The 21,978-nt window shown below is 46.3% G+C and overlaps 1 long non-coding RNA gene across 2 annotated transcripts in view; it reads left to right on the forward strand.

Annotated features, from left to right (window-relative positions):
- Positions 1-21,978, forward strand: part of LOC142068585 (uncharacterized) — a 65,346-nt gene that overhangs the window by 35,373 nt on the left and 7,995 nt on the right. Inside the window, exons 2-3 of one of the 2 annotated variants that reach the window (XR_012664464.1) lie at positions 5,403-5,509; positions 10,009-10,158. This is a non-coding gene — a long non-coding RNA (uncharacterized LOC142068585). The remainder of the gene's footprint in view (positions 1-5,402; positions 5,510-10,008; positions 10,159-21,978) is intronic. The other variant, XR_012664463.1, reaches the window with a different exon arrangement.

Consider the following 21,978-nt stretch of genomic DNA (forward strand, 5'->3'; position numbering starts at 1 on the left):
AGTGTGTTTTTGCAAGCACAGATAAATGCTGTCACTTGCACTCGCTCTTACACACCGACCTGTCTGACTTGTCACTATCAGGCCGGTAGATACATGTGACATCATTGTGCCCACATGGTTGTCAGGGCAAGAAGCTCTTAAAAAAATCAGATCCTGTATGTCAGAGCCACATACTTCAGTTAGAGTTCTACCCACCCACCACTGTCTAATCCCTTTTTTACAACATACAAAGCTATTACAGCTTAACAATTGCTTGGCAAAGAGATGACTAAGAGGAGATATAACTGTCTACTCTAGCAGCAGAGGAACAAGTGTGTAGGATTCTTAAAGGAGAAATTACTAGCAGGAATAAGAAGAAATTATGAAAAGGGAAGTTTGGGTTAAACCTTAGGAAAAAATATCCTAATAGTGAAAACAGTACATCTATGGGATATCTTTCAAGGGGAGGTTTTGAAGCTCTTGTTGCTCAGAATTAATCTGATTAATATCTGTGCAGGGCAATATAGTGACCAGGTTGGATGGTGGGTAGGTGTTCTAGGTCTTCTGCTGTAGAAAAGGAACAAGCAGTAGTGTCGTCAAGGATAAACGTGGGTAAATGGAGTTGATCCACTTCCCACCTGGGGACATGGAGTTTAGTTTACTCCTTTTTTTTTTCACCACTGGGCACAAGGAGGTCGCATTTGGGTTCTGTAAATCAGGCCTGAGTTTTGCCAAAGCAGAGTGAGAGTGGTTCAGACCGAGGTTCCATTTCATCCAAACCAGCAATGACTGGGCCTCAGGAGTTGCATGAGAAGGGCTCCAGTTCTGATCCATCTTGAGCATGCGCTGTCCTGAAGACTCCTAATTCTGTGGGTGCTTTGGTAGCCTGTGAGTTTCGACGATTGACCCTGAAGGCCCAAGGTGAGACAATCAAGCTCTGCTAAGGCTATTGGGTGCTATTGAGTCAGAGCCCTGTGAGGACACGTCAGGCTACCCTGCTGCACTGGGGGCATCCGAAGGTGTTCTGCCTCACTAAGACACCATGCCTCCCACAGCCCTTCAGTCAAGGAGTAATTTGCTTCAGCCCTTTAATAAGTGCTGCATATTTCCCCCAGTAGCCATGCACATAGAGGGAGGGGAAACAGGCTGTGACCCTGCCTACTCTTCATCTGCGACATAACCCTCCCTCCCCCCCCACAAGCTGCTCTTGGCAGGCAGCGTGTCAGTCTCAGGCATAGGCAGTCGTTATGATGGCTGGACCCAGGCAGTGGTGAAAGTAACTCCAAAGACTTGCCAGTATGGGGGCTAGCTCCAGCCCCCGGAAGGAGCGGGGTCTCAGGTGGAAGGGGCATGGCTGGGGGTAAGCGTCCCCCAGCCAGCCCTTCCACTCCACCTGGCCTGCGTTGTCCGGTGCTCCAGTGGTGATTTAAAGGGCCTGGGGCTCCGGTGGGGCGGGGGTGGGAAGAGGTGGAGCAGGGATGGGGGGTTGGGAGAAGGGGTGAGGTGGGGGCGGGACCTGGGCGGAGCAGGGCCAGAAAGAGGCAGGGTGGGGGTGGGAGCGGGAGCTTGGGGGAAATGGTTGGGTGGGGGCGGGGCCTAGGGCAGAGCATGGGGGGTTGGAAGCTGGCCCCTGTGGTCTCAGTAATTCTTTAAACAACCTGGCCACTAAAATCATTAGGACATCTGGGTTTCCTGCTACAACGCTCTGCCCTGAAGAACAGCTCTCCCCAAGATAGGTTTCAGAGTAGCAGCCATGTTAGTCAGTATTTGCAAAAAGAAAAGGAGTACTTGTGGCACCTTAGAGACTAACCAATTTATTTGAGCATAAGCTTTCGTGAGCTACAGCTCACTTCATTGGATGCATTCAGTGGAAAATACAGTGAGGAGATTTATATACACACAGAACATGAAACAATGGGTGTTACCGTACACACTGTAAGGACAGTGATCACTTAAGATGAGCTATTACAAAGATGGAACCAGTTCGTCAGCACCAATATCTGCACACTCTTCTCAGCAAAGCCACTGATACTTCTGATGAGGAGAGTCAGGGCAAGTCTACCCCACAAAATTAAATCAACCTCAGTTACAGCAATGTACAGCCACCTCAGTAATTACGTTGCTTTTGCATGTCCTCCTTCTGTCTGCAGTGCGCGTCCTCACCAGGAGCACTTGCACCAATTTAACTGCCAGTGTGGGACAGCTTCTGAAAGAGAGCAAATGGCAATGTAAGCCACTACACTGACAGTGCATTGACCTAACTACATCAACCTCAGTGCTACGCCTCTCACGGAGGTGGAGTTATTAAGTCAGTGTAGGGAGCGAGTTACATCTGAGGGAGCTTCATTTTAATACAGATAGGCCTATACAGATAGGTCAATGTAAACTGCATTATATTGACCTAACTCTGTAGTATAGACCTGGCCTAAGTGGCCTTCTGGATGGGCTAAGATTAATGCTGCTCCAAAGTCAGCTTCCAGAGGCCAGAAAGTGCTAGAGAATCAAGAAACCACTACTCCCCACCATACAGTGCCAAAACCCCAGTCCATCAGTTTCTACAGGGTGGTCATGTCTACCATTGACATGGTCCTCTCTTTTTAAAGCCACTGATACTTCTGGTTAGGATACCACTGTCGCCTCATTTAATGATCATGAATGTTTGTATGGAGAAGATCTTGGTTGAAAACTAATTCCTTTGGCCTTTTTGAGATTGTTTACTACATTCTCTCTTCACTGATTACTTGGAAGCTGGAGCTCATAGTTTCTGATTGGCCCAGAGAGATCAAAACATCTGCAGCTCCCTCTGACATCCAAGGGAGCTGTTGGTGCAAAGTTCCTCTGAAGATGGAGCACTTTAAGTGGCAACCATACTTCCAAACCCCTTTGAAAGAGGCCCTCTTGAACATTTCTTTACTGCTTTACTCTAACATTGACTCACACCTTCCTCCACAAATCTTCCCACTGGGACTACTCCTTGACCACTGCAGCACTCAACGTGAGTAAGAGTAACACAGTCTGGCCCTTCCAGTGACCTAGGTGGTACATGGGGAGCACAAAGATGGCATGGGTGTATTTACACAGATGCAGACGTGAATAAGACCAGTTACGCCCAAACTTTATTGCATCTGAATTCCCTGACTTTCTAATAGAAACAACAACAGACCAGGGACTGTCCTGTGATTGGAGGATGTGCCTGGAAAAAATAAATAAAAAAAAAATCTCTGCACAGTGGTCTGCTAATGTTTCTGACCTCTGAGCTGGAGGATCCATCTCAGGGTAGCTGAGGCATGGCAGTTTATGGATCAGTATGAAATACTATAAGAGAGGTTTGAGGATGAAGACATAAAATATGACTTCCCAACCTAGAGAGCCTGTAGCAGGAATAACGGTGCTAACGAGGAGCCTTCCACATTGCTGTCTGCACACACTCATTTTTCCCCTCCCTCTCGCTCAACAAAAATGGTTTAGGCCTTTTGGGTTTTTCCCTATGATTAAGACTAATGAGAAGAGATACTGAGGATCTATTAGTATCTGCTGGCTGATTTCAGTTTTACCTCTGTTGTGACAGAAGATCTAATGCTATTATTCCTAAGCAAGGACTTTATGCAATGTGACCGTGAGCCTCATGGCAGTGTAAGGAACCCTTTGCCAAGACATCTTAACCCTTTTGCAGCCTACTCATGGGCAAGGATTGAGGCATGGTGTGTGCTGGCATGGTCAATGGAGCAACAAATGAAAACAGCAGAAATCCGGGTGGAAGAAAACTATCTGAACCTTTTTTCAGAGTAACAGCTGTGTTAGTCTGTATTCGCAAAAAGAAAAGGAGTACTTGTGGCACCTTAGAGAAATTGGTTAGACTCTAAGGTGCCACAAGTACTCCTTTTCTTTATCTGAACCTTGGCAGCATTGCCATGGTAACTGGAGAACATGCTGCTGACTGTCATTGCAAATAGCATGGCTTGTAATATGTAGGTTCCCCAGCTTCTGCAGTGACCCGGATGCTATTGTTTTGCTTAGGAAATAAAGGCAAGCCCAAATAATAACTCATGGAGACATGCTGGAAGCCACTGACATTGCGATAGCTGGTTGTATTGTAACTGTAACCCTTCTGCCCGTCAGAGTTGGCAGCAACAAGGGCCGGGTTCAGTATCTAGGGGTTCCATTCCAATAACACAATGCAAAACTGGCTCCAGTGACCTGGGACAAATATATGCCACCCCCGCTGGGCACCTCCAAGAGGCAATACTTCCCCTCTCACAAGCACATAGTCTGAGTGTAGCAAAAAGCCTTTTAATAACCGAGAGAAACAATGTGGCATTATGTTGGGGAAACACCACCAACAGGATTCATAACACAACCCATGAGCAAAAAACCCACCCCAAGCAAATCGGGGCGTGCCCTTTCCCTTTGGTTCTTGAGTCCTGCAACCCAAAATCACCCAAAGTCCCAAAAGTCCAACAACCCAAAAGTCTCTGTCCCTGGTCAGGGCAGCCCCAGAGTTCAAAAGTTTATCTGCAGAGTTTTACCTCCCAACCTGGGTGGAGATTGGGTGTTAAGGGGTACTTTATGTGGTCCAAAGCTGATGGCCCCACCTCTCCATGGGGCTCCGCTCTGCCAGCCGCCCCATGAGCTGCTCTAGGCATCTGACAAACTGCTCTACTCCACCAGCCACTCTGCTCCACCAGCTACTCTGCTCGCCGTCCTGCAAACTGCTCTGCTCCACCAGCCATTCTGCTTGCTGTCCCGCAAACTCCTCCACCATACATCTTCAGGCTCCCCCACTACTTAACACAACACTCATGATTTCAGCTCTTAGTAAGTTTAGCTCTTTTGTGATTTCAGCTTATAGTAGGGGAGCCTCACTGCTAATTAGCCCAAAGTGAATTCAGCTCAGCAGCCTGTAACTACACTCCTAATAGAATCAAAATTAGCTCTGATATTCCACAGTGGAGAGAGGAGGAAATGCAATTAGCATGTAAGGCCCTCGTCGGGGGCCCATGCCACCAAGTATTAATACCTGTCCCCAGCCTCTCTCTATTCACAGAGTTTTGGAACCCATGTCCCTTGCCTAGCGAGTGCTACTAAGTTGATGGCGAGTCCCTCCATTATAACAAAAGGCCCAGTACAGTTCCACTGTCCTTGATTCCCATAATCAGGGTAATAACAATCTTCCTGCCCCTGCCCCAATAACAGGGACACTGGGGATCCCACAGCAGTCAAAGTGACCATTTGGGCAGCTATGGCCTCATTCTAGGTGGGGTGGGTGTGCCTATGCAAATGAGATCGGCCCCTGAAGTTCTTTTCCACACCAACTTGCCACACCTCACCACCAGATGTCGGGGTGGAACTCATCCTGACTCTGCTTACATAAGTATTATAGGAGATTATTATATTTAATCCATTCCATCTTTCTTCTTCTACAGTACCACACTGTTTCTGGATTATGACACATTCTAGAGGTGGGCCGACCTCCTGAATGCAAACCCCACTGCTGGGTTCTGATCCAAGTTCACAGCTCGTCCACGTCTCTGTAAGTTGAATCGAACCCCAAGGCCCAAATTAGTGATTGATCCTAATTCCAAGCACCTCCATTAGGATTGTTCAGAGCTGTGGGTTTTGTTCTGCCTGCCATAGAGATGCAATGTTTGACGCCAGCTCTGGAGTTCAGATCCAGGTTTCTGGCACAGGGCCATCTACCAGTGTCTTCATCACCTTTGGTCTTTCTCACAGCTGTTTTCAGTAAAAAAAGGCAGAAAAGAGGCAGTTTCAGACCTCTAAGTGACTCTTGCTTGACTCCCCCATCCTTAGCCCCCAGCGGCAGAACAACAGGAAGGGGAATGGCCCATGTAAAAACATCTTCTAAAGCCCATGTGTATGTTGACCCTGTTTCTAATTTAACACACACCAGTGTCATTTGGGAGTAATTCCGTTGAAGTTAGACCAGTATAAATAGGGCTCACATCTTCTGAGTTTTGTAGTGGATCTTCCTACAGACTATCCTTTGTTTGAAAATCCTGTGCCTTAATTACTGGAAATGCATTCTCTTCACCACCTCTCTGTCCTCTCAGTTGCCTCAAGAAGTGAAACCACAGCTGTTTGCTGGGGGAGTCCTGTCTCTCCAGCCCTGTCCCCCCAACCATCTTTTGTGTTTTGCTCCTTATTTTCTCTCTCACTTTAAAGCCACGTGAGATGCAATGTCTGAAAGATGCTATGTAAAAATAAACTGAATTTGAAAGGATCCCACACATGCCCACCTTACATGTGAACTACAGGGAGGTTTTATTTTTTAAAAAAGACATTAGAATGAAATTTATCCTTAAGGTGGCTCCAGCTTGTGTCATTAAAGACAGGGCCTGTCTCTTGTTGGGATGGGCTGCAGGATGGGCTGCCTGTACCATGGAAGGGAGTTTGTGCTGCCAGACATTGAAGAAATTATTGCAGTGAAGCCCTTTGTTATGCAGGAGATCAGAGCAGATGATCACAATGGCCCTATAATTAAGACTCCATGTTTGTCATGGAGGTCACGTGGAGGTCACGGAAGTCACCAATTCCGTAACTTTCCGTGACCTCCCTGACTTCTGCAGCAGCCGGTGCACCTGGCTGGGGGGCTGCTTGAGCAGCTCAGGCAGCCCCTGGGCCAGTCACACTGGCTGCTGCTGGGGCAGTCTCAGCCCCCACCCCCCAGCAGGCATTGGGAGGGGCTCAAGGCTGGGGGAAGTGCTTGCCTGGGTGGTGGTGGGAGGCTCCCCAGAAGGGCAACAGCAACTCGCTTCCCTCAGCTCCTAGCTCCTCTGCCTGCAGGCACCGCTCCGCAGCTCCCATTGGCTACGGCTCCCAGCCAATGGGAGCTGCAGAACTGGGGCTTTGAATGGAGCAGAGGCAGCAGGTGGAACTAGGAGCTGGGGTTTCCACTTCCCAGGAGCTAGGTATGGACCCTGCCCCTGCCCCACCAACACCTCCACCACGAGCACCTGCGGTGCTCCTCCTGGCTGCACCCACCCCTGAGTGCCCCCTCTCCAGCACACATGGCACCCACCCTGGGCCATCCCCCCTAGCACCCGTGGTGCCCCCAGGGACCCCTTCCCAAGCCACTCCCCCCAAGTTTTAGTCAGGTGTATATAGTAACAGTCATGGACAGGTCACAGACCATGAATTTTTATTTACTGCCTGTGACCTGTCCATGACTTTTAGTAAAAATACCTGTGACTAAAATGTAGCCTTACTTATAATCAATTAAAGGATACAAGCATTGGGAGGATTTTAGACCGTAGCCTGGTGCCTTTTGTAAGACTTGGACTCCTAGTTGTAGCAGGGAATTTGTGTAGGGGGAGCTGCTGCCCTCTCTCCCTGGCTGGCTGTTGCGTTTTTTAACTTATAAAGCCAAGCAGCTAAACATCGTCCTGTAAGAGGGACCCTACTGCCTTGTCAAGCTTGCGTGGGCAGGAGGAGGAGAGCCCCAGAATCAGCAGGGATCCACACAGCTGGAGTGTATCAGATGGGGGAAAAATGGGGAAAGGATGGACACAAAATACTGAAAGAAGGAGACAGATGGCTCCCACCCCTCAGCCTACGCAGTAGAGAGAAACCATCTCCCCTGTAAAAGGCAGGACCACAGGCACCGAGATGGCAGAGAAGGATCCCAGGGTGGCGCAAGAACAATCCCTTCTGGCTGGGGTTGGGTTGTGTCCGAGCTGCTGTCTAGCTTGAATGGATTTCAGCCCAGAGAATCGTTGAAAGTCCAGTAAGTAGACTTGCCTTCAAGATGGATGGAGGCCCACCAGGAGACAATCATGGTCTTTAAAGCCAGAAGGGGTCACAATGACCTTCTACTCTGACCTGCATACCGCAGCTGGAGAACCTCACCCAGTGCTTCCTCATGGAATCTCCATGTGCCCTGAGCCAAGGACAGACCATTACTGGGCTCCCCAAGAGAAGATCAAAGTGTGTCTCAGAAAGTCACAGTGCAGTCCCATTACCCCTATAGTCAGCTGGAAAGAGGGGAAGTAGTCTGCACCACCCCTATACCTGGCTCCACACCAGCTCAGCTGCACTGGCCGTCCTGGAGGGTGGACCCAAGGCTCTGCTTGCTCCTTACCTTGGCCTGTCCACTCCCCACCCACCTGCCCCCTTACTGCCATGCCCAGACCAGTGATGTGGGTGTGTCACACAAGCAAGTAAGGGAACTCCTTAAACATGCTGATTTCCCTGCGTGGGTGCATAAAGCAGTTGATGACTGAGCCATTACGCTCTGTGACACTCTATACCTCCAGGGAGTGCCCTGTAACTCCCATATTCATCATTTGTATACAATTGTGGGGAATTAAAGGGAACAAAAAATTGTTCCCTTTAATTCCAAGTAGGATCATTTGTATACAATTGTGATAATTCAGATGAATTTCACTGTTTCCCTAGGTGAGTTGTCAGCCGCGGGGATTGAACTAGACACCTCGTGTTCTAAAGCCATGAACCTCTACTGCCTGAGTGAAAAGATTAATTCCTATAGCAAGCTCAACATGCACTACATATGGCCCAGCCACACGTAGCAGGGAAGAGAATGCCACATTGAGTGGGGGTGGTGCACGGGGGGCGGTGGTTGGTATGGGGCACTGGGGAAGGTTTGAAGAGGAAGCTGGGTAGGGATTTCCTGGTAAGCACAGGAGCTAGAACCCAGGAATAGCCTTGAGGCTCTTCATCCCATCTGAACTTTGCTCCTCCAGTAGTTTTCTGTGCAGATTTTATTGCCATGCAACTGTCCGGAATGTTCAGTTTCCCAGAAGTGCTCTTCAGAGCACATGGATCTCTGAACAATTTGTACTGTGGCTGAAATACGTACAATCCCCAAGAATGACAGGTATCAAACAGCATTTTTGTTTTGTCCCATTGCCATAGGGATAGCAAGAAGATGTGCCTTAAATCCTACCATTGTGATTGGTCACATTAAATTTTGCTCCAGAACAATTCTTCTAAAATGCAGTTTCGGAATGGAGGCATCTGATTGGGTCCAACTGGGCCAGTCTCTCATTAACCAATTAGCTGCCTCTCAGCTCCTTGTGCACTTCTAGTGAGGACTATGCAACATCTATCCCCATTGATTATAAAGAACTGTGGATTTACTGGCATGGGGCAATCCCAGCTGGCACCAGAAGCTGAATTCTACAATCCAGACCTGTCCCTTTAACTAAGCAGCTGATGCTTTTCCAGAACCCCACTTGTACTGAAACAAAAACAAGATAAGGGTAGATTTTAAAGAATTCTATTTATTACACTCCTTATCTTATCTTCACAGATCTAACATTCACTTGAGTTCCTGTGTAAATAGTGAAAAGAACACATAACCAGCAGAAATAAAGTGATGCATTAAACTATACAGTGTTAGCACTAACAAGGAAGTCTCTTCTGGTTACTTCCACAGGCTTTATAGTCCCCACTAACATTACTGTTCTACCTCTGGCCACAGTGCTAGGCACTGTACAGCCCCCTACTGAGAAAGTTCATGTGCCAAAGAGCTTGCATTGTAAATAGACGACAGTGGGCAAAGTCAGTATTAGGGCTTGTCTACCCAAGGAGTTGTAGCTATTGGTGATTAACTATTTCTGATTGACTCTATGCAGGAGAGGCTCTTATTCCAGAATAAGCATACCTTATTCTGAATTAGCATAATACATTTTGGAAGTTAATTTGGAGTGACTCTCTTATTTCTTGAATAAAAAACCAGACATGGAGTCAGTTAGGAATAGTTAACCTGCTTTAAATTCTTAACCTTCCTTATTGCAGATTAACTTTCCTGTATAGACAAGCCCTTACTAACTCCAGTTTACAGACAGTGAAGTAAGACCTGACAGATTAAGTGACTTGGACAAGGTCACATAGAGTGTCTATGGGAGAGCTTTGAATTTAAATTCTCAGCCAAATGCTTTAACCCCAAACCCATCCTTCCGTTTCATGTCACTTTCAGAAACACCAAAAACTTTGAACTAAATTGTAGAAATAGTAGATATTCTCCCTATTTCCATATGTAAATTTTCTTAGGTCACAGTCTACCAAGCTGTATTTCTCCCAGCTACAGTTGTCTGTGCAATGAAGATATGAAATGCTACCAGATCACAGTGGCCGTGTTTCACACTCACCTTGCACTGGAGGAATTGACTGAAGGTGCAGTGAATTGGGTCTGAAGTCTAGGTATGTCTTCACATATTCAACCTGTCTGAAAACTAATTACATTTTATTGACCCTCATTGAAGTTTAAATTTGAGCTTTTCTTCCCAAATCCATTTTTATGTGGTTGGTTGGGTTTTATGAGCACAATAAGAAGCCTTTTAAATTAAAACAGAAGAAAACTGATCATGTTAACATTGTAAAATATTCTGTTCCATGCTGGCAGTTGTTAGAAATGTTTTTAATTAATACCATGTTAGGAACAGAAACAAAGAGGAAGCATTATAAAATGTTTCTTAAAACACAGGCCTGGCTTGGTCCCCCTGCCCTGAGCAGGACAGCTCCTGGAGGGAAGAAATGTCTGCAAAGTTCTCCTTGCTGAATTTCCTCCAAATCATTCCCTTGAAAGCACTGCCTTGAATCAGAAAGGTGGCACATCCACATAGCAGAGGTGTAACTGACAATGCAGGAAGAAAGTTAAAGGCGAGTCAGATGGGATCCACTACTGGTCCACAGGAGTGTGTTCTTCACTATTTCACTTGCCTCTTCTCTCTTTCTCCCACTCACCTCTGCTCACACTACCCCTCCGTCAGAACCCTCCTCCAATGTGTCTTGAAGTTACAGCTGTGCAAATAATGGATTTTTCGGGTTGCTGGGCAATCCAAAACATTTTTTTAAAATCAATTTTTTGGCAAACCAAAAAGTAAAAAACGAAACATTTTGTTTGACCAAAAAACAAAACTTTCTGTTTTTGTGGGAGGTTTTTATAACTTTTTTAAAATATAAAATTGAAAACAAATTTCAAAACAAGAAGTTGCTTTGAATTGAAAAATCAAAATGTTTTTGTTTCAGAAATGCCAAAATGAAAGACAGATTTTTTTGAAAATTTTTGCTTTGTTTTTTTCTTTTTTACCAAAGCAATTTGGTGAATTCAACACGAATTCACAAAATATTCTGACTGACCTGCATTTTTTGGCAAAAAAAAATTTCGTCTGAAAAATATCACCCAGCTCTCTTTGTAACCTCACTTGCTGTCTCCTAGGCTATGTCTATACGTACAGTGGTGCGCCGCTGCCGTGCATCTGGTGAAGACTCTCTAGGCCAACGGGAGAGAGCTCTCTCCCGTCAGCATCATAAAACCATCTCCATGAGAGGCGGAACCAACGTTGGCGGGAGAAGTCGTGCACACGAGTGCTTATGTCAGTGTCACTTATGTTGCTGTGGGGAGGGGGCGTGTTCACTCCCCTAAGCAACAGAAGTTATGCCGACAGGCTGTACTGTAGTCCATCTCCTAGCTTTTCATCACTGCCTGTTGCCACTCCCATGTCCCACCAAGGGAAGATGATTAAACAATACTAAATATTAATATAAAAAATTAAACTTTCCCCTGAGTGGCCTCCTCACTTTGCTGTGTCACCCCCTTCCCCACCCACAGTGCGTTGATGGCATCCTTACACATCATGTTGCCTTTATTAGTGTCAGAATTTCAAAAAAGTGCTAGATTGGCTGTCCAAGTCCTCAGCACTCACAATGGGAGCCAGATTTCTGTAGTGCTCAGCTCCCCAAACACTGACCTCCTTTGAAAAATACACCCACTTATCCTGGTGCCTAAAAGCAAAGCTGAGAGCTCTTGAAAAATCGTATTTTAGTTTATAAGCTGCGTAGGAGAAGGGCATTATCTGTGCTAGTTCTTTGCGTATTGCCATGCACTTCTACCAAACTCCGTATGAGTGTTCATAATGACAGAGCCAAACATATCTCTCTGATGACTCTAGTGTGAGCGTCTCCGTTGCCCAACTTCTTAGTGTATGCGCCACATGCCTGCTGTGGCTCATGACCAGGATTCATAACCTAATTTGGTCTGCTGGTTGGATCATTAGCTTCCCTGGCCCGACCTTGGTACTGATAGGGAGCACAAATGCTGATCTATGCCCCACTGCTGCGTGAAGATTGTGCCAATGAAGATAAGTGCCCTAGAAAAGTATGGATGAGTTTCATATTGAAGATCATTGGATGGTTAATGTCTTTGGTTTTTTAATCTAGTCAAGTGGATAATCTTCCATAGAATGTGTACACTATTTATTTAGATTGCTAGAAATGATAAAAGGTGCCTATCCACAGATTTTAAGTCTCCTTGACACAATTTTAGGACGTACTTTTAAATGAAGGAATATAATTTAAAATAACCCATCCCAAATGATCCTCTTCCTCTAACCATTCCAACCCCTCCACGTCTACCCCTGCAGTTTCAAATACGTGGGGAAAAAGATGAGTTTTACAACATATACTGAAGGTTCTCAGTTTCAGGCTGTTGGACCAAGTGGGGGGCATGTGAATTCCAAGGCTGTGGGTTTCTCACACAGAACATCCAGCCAGCAAGCCCATATCATTTATTCCAATAGCCTCCCATTTTTAGCATCTCCACTTCTCTCAGCTGTGGGATAGTTATGAGGCACATTCGCTGCCATGGCTTTTTTGGCCAGGATAATTTTTAAATTTGGGAATAGATCATGAAAGTTTAAAGATGGACATTTTAGTTAATGACAAAGAATAGTGCCAGACTTAACTGTGTAAGATGTCATTTGAGAAAACACAAGTTGTGGAATCTCCATCACTGCAGATTTTTAAGAGCAGGTTAGACAAACACCTGTCAGGGATGGTCTAGATAATACTTAGTCCTGCCATGAGTGCCGGGCACTGGACTAGATGACCTCTCGAGATCCCTTCCAGTCCTACGATTCTAAGAGGTTCTGGAGGAGCCGGACCAGGGGCTGCAACCTGACACACCCTCCATAGATGTGTGTCAGGGTCTCCCTGTCCCCACAGAAGGGCCAGGTGTCAGGGGACAGTGCTAGTTGGAAGCAGCACTGTAACACATGCCGATGGTGTTGGGAAAGTGGAGAAAGGGTGCAGATACCTTCTCATTCCTGGACATTTATTGGCTCAAACTTCCTTGTAGTTGTGAAACATTTTGTATTCACCCTCTTTGTTTCGTTTGCATAGAGAGAGCGCTGGCACACGCTCCAGGAAATTAGCTCTTAACTAAAAGCGTTTATGTGATCTGGGGCTGCATTTGGGGAAGTTAAGTCTACAAAAACAATCCCCACACAATTCTGATTAAGGGAGATAAATCTGCCAGTGAGAGACTAAATTTACTCAGAGCATAACCTCCTGCCCCTTGCTCCACCAGCCAGGGGAAGGCTGTGTTTGCTTCTCTTGGGTAAGCTCCAGAGAACATCAGGAGGTGAAAAACAATCTCCAGAAATTTGAAAAATGTGGAACAGGCTGGGGGAAGGCAGGGGAGCTCAGTCAACCAACAGCAACAGTGATGGATATAATTTCAGCCTCTTTGCTGCTTTCAAGGTGGGGATGCAAATGGCAAAGTGGTTTAAGCTGAAAGCTCAGAGCAGAAATGTTCATTAGTAAACCCAGCAAAATAAAAACACGGCCTGTGTGCCCACATGAGAACCAGGGAGAGGCAAACCTCAAAACCTTTATGTTTGCATGCTTCTCTGGAGTAGCCACACCTCTTGAGTCTGCCAAATCAGTTTCTAAATCTCACTGAATTGATCTCTCCTGTGAATTATTTTTTTCCTTCCACCAGGATCTGTGTAGCTGAGTTGTGGCTTGTGCAATGCAGGCAGCCATCCATCCCGTCACGGTTTGGGTCAGCCTAGGACTTTAGAGTGAATATGGTCTCTAAGTTACAGCAGTATAAACCTGGAGGGACTGCTCTTCCTTCAGTTGATTTACTGGATTCCTGACTTCGCTACATTAGGGTGAGGTCAGATCAAAAGGTTTGGGCTGGAATTTCCAAAGGAGCTCAAGAAAGTTCACCACCCAGATGCCATGCACTTTCCATTGGAGTTGGGCTCCTGACCCTCTGCCTTCTGGTATTGCTCCCAGTTGTACTGAGAGTAACAGCGTTTCTCATGGTCTGTTCCTGCTCCTGGCCAAAAATCTAGAGGAGAGTGGCCTTCCAGTGTGAATATGCTGAAGCACATAGAAAAAATAACCAGACTTCTTCAGAGCTCAAGGCAGGCCTGGTCCATTTTGAGTCCTGAGCAGGGCTCCTGGAAGCTTTCACTTTGTCTGAACTGGGTCACCCATCCCTAACTTCGTGGGAGGGTTTTAGGTATCTGGGAGTTGTGCTGGGTTGGGGTTTCAGTTTGGAGTGGGAACAGCAAGGAGGTGGCAGCTGGTCGGGGAATTGGGCAGCAAGACGTTACACACCATGAATAGCCAGAGTAAGTCCACTTTCCGATGCATATAGGCTGCCCTCTACCTCACAGGGTTGTAGCTCTGTGTTCCCTGCACTTGGAGCCCTGCAGAAATGGTCTGCGATGCTATCTGAAACATTTCTTCCTAGCCAGAGACTGGTCTGTCCCTTTAAGACTCGTTTCCTGTGCACAGCACTGATCAGGCGCCACGAACAGAGTACTGCTGATTTACTGGTGACTCAGTTGTAGGTTTGGTTTGGTTTGGTTTTTTTTTCTCCAGTTTTCTTTAGTGTTTGCTTAGTTGGGCCCCAGAAGAAGCCGCTGGTTCAAATAATACCTCGGATTGGAAGTTTAGCTCAGTGTGATCGGTTGGGATTCACTGTCAGGCAGTGAGCTGCCTGGGCAACTTTTCAGTTCTAGAAATGGCAGGTGCGGAGCATGAGGCCCACCGCTGCAGATGCTAGCTAGCAGAGATCGCAAGCGTTTTACTTGGGGACCAGTTAATTAGTCACCACACAGAGAGATGGTTTGGCTCTGTACTGCCCCCAGTGAGTGCAGATCCTGCCCCCCTCCTTTAGCACACCTCTCCGCATTGGAATCCCCCGGGGCCTTGTGTACTGTGGCTGAATCCGGCTCATGTGCTGGGACCACAGTGTGTGGAAGGCTCTCGTATGGCCTGTTGCACTTACAGTTCAGGACTATCTAGTCCTAATCTGACATTATACCATCGATAAAGTGCTGGCTGCCATCTTGGCCAGCACACTAGGAGATACACTGGAGACTTCCAGAGCTAAAAACGTGAGGCGCTACAGATTGAGCTAAAGAGCCAGGCTCCGTTGATTGGATTGTAGTAGACTTCTATATCCTCTGTGGATCAGGCACAGAGGGGGGCCTGTGCCACAGACTCACGAGTAGGTTACATACTTCCTCTGGACAGAGGAAGCTCATTCCATGTATCTGCGGCCTACATCAGTTCAAATCCCAGATGAGCGCCCACTTACGTGACAACCGTCACCTTGGCCCAACACACCAGGTACTGAACCAGTGACCTCCAGAGATAAAAACATAAATTGCTAGAGCTCCCATCAGGGCTGGAGCAGGCCCATAGCCTTTTCAGATCAGGCTCAAAGGGAGACACAACCCACACAACACAACAAGTGAATTATGCTAGCATAAGAGTGATACAGCAGAGTGACGTATGGTATATGTTTGTTAAGTCTTAGAATATAAATTCTATATTGGATCAATCAGTAGGTTGGCGGGGGGCATGGATCAGCATTCACATTGTGCTCCGCATCGGTCCCCGGCCTGGGGAAGCTAATGATCCAACCAGCAGACCAAATTCTGGTCACATGCCACCTGAAGCTCATTGCTCATACACTAAGAAGCAGCAGGTCGGTGACATCCCAGAGAACCTCAGTATCTAGACACATAAGGCCATGCCCTCTGCTGAACCTCCCTGGCAGCACAGTTCCTAGAGAACTGGCTTACCCTTCTTAATTTAGAGCAGCCCCGACTAACACTGGGGACTGGCTTGGGGACTCATTCTGATGGCTGGGCCTAGCCCAGCTCAGTCAGACCTGGGGATCTGGCTCAAGTGCACATGCTGAGTACAAAAACTTCATTCAGCCCGGCTGCTCTATTCTTGGCATGAAGACGCACACAGCAATCGAGCTCTTGACATACCAGAATGCTTCAGATAGGCCGAATAGAGGGGCAGCATGGTGTGGACTCCAAATATTAGACCAACTTGCTTGGTAAGGATTTTCAGATCAACCATCCTTGACAGAGCCTTTTAATGATAAAAGAATGCAGACAGACGTGCGTGTGCAGACACATGCACAATGGCTGTTCATAAAGATCATTCGGAAATAAAGATCTCCTGCTTCCCAGCTTGACCTGGTTGACATTCAAACCATGCAGATATTTTTGTCTGGCATCTCCTATCTCATTCTCTAGACAACACAGGATTTCGCTGTAGAGGGGCAGGCTTAGTGCAAAGAGTCTACCTACTTGCTGATTGGCTCTTGAGCCAAATCGCAATCAGAGAACACTGCACATTCTTCTTGCTTCCAATAACGCACCATTTTCCTGATTAAAAATGAGAGCCTGAAAAAGATGTTAAAAAACAAACAAACAACAGGCCAGGGCCAGATCCTCAGCTAGGGTAAACTGGCGAAGTGCCATTGAAATCCATAGAGCTATGTTGAGTTGCACCAGCTGAGGATCTGGCTCTGTTGCCAGTCCTCAGAAAAAATCTACACCTTCTTATCCTAGAAGCTGTGGCCAGCGCCAATGAAATATGCCATCTATACAACAGAGATATGCTTTTTAAATATACTTTGCTGCTGCCAAAATAAACTCTCCTTGAGATACAGACAAAAAAGGCATTAACAATATTGGCATATGCTTTGGCAGCTGCATTTCCTTTGACTATCCCTAGCAGGACTTTCTGTCGCAACCCCTTTCTCTCTTTGGGGCTTAACTCTAGGGCTACCTTAACGAGCTTTCCCCTAAAAACATATGGTTCAGCTGTCCTAAATCAGCACAGATCCATGGAAGTCAATGGCATGATGTCAAATTACACCAGGTGATGTTCTCTAGCCTTATTTAAGTCCACCCCCTTCTGGAGCAGCAAGAAGTGTTGGTGGGGGAAACCTACAAATGCAGGTTCATTCTGCCAAAACCAAACCTCTTATTCTGCTCCCTGTGCTCCAAGGATGAGCTCTTGCCATAGCACAGCTGACTCCCAAGTTGGTGGCTTCACCATGTAGCTATCCCTTTCCCGCTCTCCACATGCCCGAGGGAGACTCTGAGAAAGCAGAATTCCTCTTGGCCAGCAACCCAGGTGATAAAGTTTGTAGTGACCTTCTAATGCAATGTCACAGCACAGGGATGCTGCATTTGTCCAAAAGGACAGCAGAACCCTCCTGATGCTGCTCTTCAGGTCACTAGATATAAGCACTACTGACTTGGCTGCAGCTTGAATTCCACTTGTCTCATTCACTCAGCCCTAGTGCGGCAATGGCAAGTTTCTGAGACGCATCCTTTTTTCAAAGCCGCTGTTTGCAACATCAGCCAGGATACGTCTCACTGTTTTTCAGAGTCTTATCTTTAAATTTTCCTCTTGCACAGCTTCACTTCTTCCTTTCTTTACTTCTGTCAAGTCTCCTAAGCCTATAAACTCTGTGAGCCTTCAAATTAATTAACTCTAATATTATTTTTTCTGTGGTGTGCTGAGGACTGTGTTGGACCTGCAAGCTATCACTTTAAGAGTAGGGGGTTTTCCTTGTCCTGCTTGCAGACTAGGGGGCTCTGTAGGGAAACATCTGGGAGCAGCTAGCAGTCTGCAGCCAGCCAGCCTGAGTAAATGGGGGCGAGTTGCGCATCAGTGCCTTAGGGAGCAGCCTGCTTTGTCTCTCTCTGCCTTTGGATTCTTGTGTATTATTGTTCTGGAGTCTAAGAATTAAAGTTGTGTTACATTGCAACCTTCCAGCAAGAGTATTTATGTTTTTATTGAATGTCTCTGTGTGTATGCTGTGATCATAACATTTCCCATACCTGAAATCCTGATCTGTAATAGTGTTCTCTTTAGGGTTGCTCCAAAGTTGCATTCCTATTTTGCTACTGTTGGCTTACCCCTACTCACCCAAAGCACGTGTGCCAAATGAATGATGGGCACATCCCAAAGGACATCCTCTACGGTGAATTTGCATCTGGAAAAAGACACAAAGGATGCCCAAAATTGTGTTTCAAGGATGTGTGCAAGCGAGACCTCCAAGAAATGGATGTGGATGTGGATAACTGGGATGATCACATTCAGGACCGCAGACTTTGGAAACAAGAGCTTAACAAAGGTCTCCAGAGTTACCAGAGGGAGCAGTCTAGCTTAGCAGAAGAGAAAAGAGCTTGCAGAAGGCAGAGTCCAAAGGGTTGAAACACCACTTTTAAATGTGACAGATGCAGCAGAGACTATCTCTCTGAAGTGAGTCTCTTCAGCCATAGCCACAGCTGCCATAAAACCAACTGTGTAAACTCTTTACCATTCAGAGGCACATACCCATGGTCTCTCAAGACTGAAGGATGCCTACTATTCCCCCAAGGTCAGGGTCAGATAGATTCAGTTGCTCCTCCTGAAAACGATACTCATGCAAAGTTAGCTCTTTTTCTGGGTGCTGGTAAGAGACAACCCACTAGGGACATTCTACCCACCATTTTGGATCAATCTAGTGTTTATTTTCTCTTTGGCATCACAGTGTATGCTGGCACTAGCAAAGTTTTAGACCTTGGGATGGGGAGAGGAGGCAAAGTCTCACAAGTATCTTCTCTGCAGTTCTGTACTAGAACTAGAAGAAACAAGGAGCCCCAAGATCTGCTGTTCCTCTTTGAGGTAAATTGGAAACACGTCATGTGTGCCAACAGTAAGGTCACACTTCACCCATGGAGTTTTAAGTCATTTAACCACCATTTTTGAAGGCAGGTCTCCTTAAAAAGTAGCTAGGGAGAGTTTCCCTAAACAATACATATATTTGTATAGGGTGCATCCATTTCAGAATGTAGGGCTGAGTTCAGCATGATGCTTAAGCCCATTTTAAGCGCTGTGCTGAATAGGGGTGCACCCGCTGAATCTGACAATGAGAAAGTTCTGCAGCCAGTACCAAAACTTATTAGGGATCTTGCTGTAGAGACAGACCTGCATTAGAGGTGTCACGCCCTCTAAACACCCTCATTGGCCAGGAATCACTGATCTGCAGGTCACACACTTCAGCACTACGGCAGCAAAGGGTGGTGAAAACACCATGCCAAGGGCTAACAACAGATATAGGTGAATGGGCTTGGATTCAGCTGCTTCAAATATTTTGGGCATTGCTTTATGAGCCCTTGGGGCAGTGGGGAGTTGAAGGGAAAAAAACACATTAAATACACTAATCTATGTCCCCACCTTCCCAGTCAGTGCAAAGATGCCTTCCACTGGGTGAAAATGACTATAAAATATTTTGGGGCCTGATTCCCATTTACACTAAGGGCCAAACCTTCAGAGGTATTTAGGTGCCTAATTTCCACTGATTTGAGGATCTGGGCCTCTGGCCTTTACACTCTCTCTTTATGACCCTTTATGTTTGCAGAGCAGTATAATGGGGCCTGGCACGATGGCCTGCCACTTTAAGGGACAGGAGGCCTGGGGCTAGCTGGCCCTAGTCAATCATCTCCCGCTGATGCCAGGATGAGCTGCTTCCCAGCCTAAGGGGGGGCACATTAATGAGGGTTTTGTGACAGCCTGATAATCACCTGGGCTTCATAAAAGGGCCAAAAAAACCACAACCAGTTTGAGACTGAGGGGACTCCAGGGAAAGAGCCTGGGAGTCAGAGCTCTACTTTGGAGCCAGAGAGCCTGAAAGAGAGCCCAAAGGGCAGTCTGAAGAGGGCCCAAGTGGGCGAAAGAACTCTTGTTTGGACTTTTGTTACCTCAGAAAGGCACTGAACTCTGAGGGTGACATAGCCAGAGGACTGAGCCACGTGAACCCCAGGAGAGACAAAAAATCCTGGTGAGGGAAAATTGAGGCAGGGATTGTCTGCACTGTCAAGTTTGGCCAGCAGGGGGTGCTATGGGGCAGGCACACCCACAGACAAGGCCCTTGAGTGAATAAGAATCAGGTCTCAACACCCTGTAAAGTCATTCTCACTAGTGGGAGCTGTTGTAGATTCACTGCAGGGGGAAAAACATGTAGTGAAATTTTAGAGCAGCAGTAAAACTCTTTAGCAAAGAGACAGGGAAAAGGATCTCTGGGGTCTGCTGCCGAGGTCATGACCCCAGCTTCTATTGTGGGAGCAGTGAGTCGATTTGTCAGAGTCGGCATGCAGCTCGTAGAGTGCTTCCTAAGAGATTGCCTTACTCATACACAATTATGTAATGTAATCTCAGCCCCACTCCATCTCTCCTGGGGATGGCAAAGTGAAAACCATCTGAGCTGAGTTTCAGGGGAAAATCAATACCAGGTCTAAAGGTCTTGCTGTTGCTCTCGCATGCTGAGACACAGAGCTCCAATGCTTTATTGAAGGGGAAGAGGAGGACAGACACTCAAGGAAGCCCCTTTATTTGTTTTGGCTTCCCAAGAAGAGAGAAGAGGGGTCATCTACCAAACTCCCTCAGTGTCAGAGACAGAACCACTAAAATACAGCCCAAATATTGTTCTACTGTGGTCTCAAAGCCAAGCAAAATTTTGGAAATAGCCCAGCAGCGTCTACAGCTTTGGGACTGTTTGGTGTCAGATCAGAGATGGAGACTGAGCCAGGGTTGTGGGTAACTTCTGGGTGCTGTTGGGCATTTCAGGCTTAGGAGTCTGTTGCCTGTTCTGCTCCATTGTTCAGGAAGTACATGGTCCATCAGTGAATCAGGTTAACTTCACTGTTGTCACCTTCATAGACATTAAGGACAGAAGGGACCATCATGATCATCTAACCTGACCTCCTTTGTAACACAAGCCCGAGAACTTCACCCAGTGATTCCTGCATCTTACCCAACAACTTGTGGTTGGACTAGAGCATATCATTTAGAAAGACATCCAATCTATTTTAAGACTTCAAGTGATGGAGAATCCACCATGTCCCTTGGAAGTTGTACCAATGATTAATTTTTATGTATTATTTATGAATTAAAGTTTGTTAGCACCTCATTAGTAAACCTTTGAAGCTTATTTCCAGTTGAACTTGTCTACTTTCAAATTCCAGCCACCACAACTTGAAACTAAAGCTGGTCAGGAATTTTTCAATTAATTGTTTTTCATAAAAAATGCTGATTCATCCAAACCCAAATTGTTTATGAAATAGGTGGGTATGACAAACTTCCCAAGGAGAAACAACGTTGAGAATTTTTTATTTGAAATGAGAAAAAATGGTTTTCTGGTTGAAAACAACTTTTTATTTAGAATGTTAAGCTAATTAGACTTGGGGGTGAGGGTGAAAAGAATCAAAATCAAAATGAAATATTTTGAAATGACTGAAACATAATATTTTGACTGATGGGAAACAAACTCTCCGCTCCTCAAAATTGAGTTTTCAGCTCATGAATATTTTTGGACTTTTCATCCTGAGGCAAAGTCCTGGGCAACAGCAGCTGATCCAGCACTCTGATCACTGCAACATCACTTAGCTTTTTCCCCCTCCTTCTGCACATCTGAATATGGGAACTGTGCCACACTGATTGATCGAGGATAGGCTGGAGAGAGTTAAAAACTAATTACCTCACTAGCTCAGAAGGTACAAAGGCTCAGGAAGGAAGGGCAAATGGGGAAGAGAGATTGTGAAAGAGCTGTCGGCTGTTAACTTCAAGGCCACTGAGAGGTCTCTCTCCGGTTGGGCTTAGGTGCCTTAGAGCCTCAGGATACTGTTAAAGTTGCTGCACAATCTGTAAAGGTAATGAGAACAAAATTTGTAAATAAGCCACTGGTTATTGACCTGAAGAAGGCCTTCACATAGTTTGGTTGCGAGAAGACAGGAGCACGCCCCAGTTTGAGATGGGAAACTATTTTGAACACTCAGCAACATTGGTGTGATGGATGAAAACATTTTCTGCCCAGCTCTACATACAATGTCATTGCCTTGCTAGATCACCGAGCTCTCTAGT

This window comes from Caretta caretta, chromosome 11 (genome assembly GCF_965140235.1).
Source record: "Caretta caretta isolate rCarCar2 chromosome 11, rCarCar1.hap1, whole genome shotgun sequence".
NCBI classification, from domain to species: domain Eukaryota; kingdom Metazoa; phylum Chordata; order Testudines; family Cheloniidae; genus Caretta; species Caretta caretta.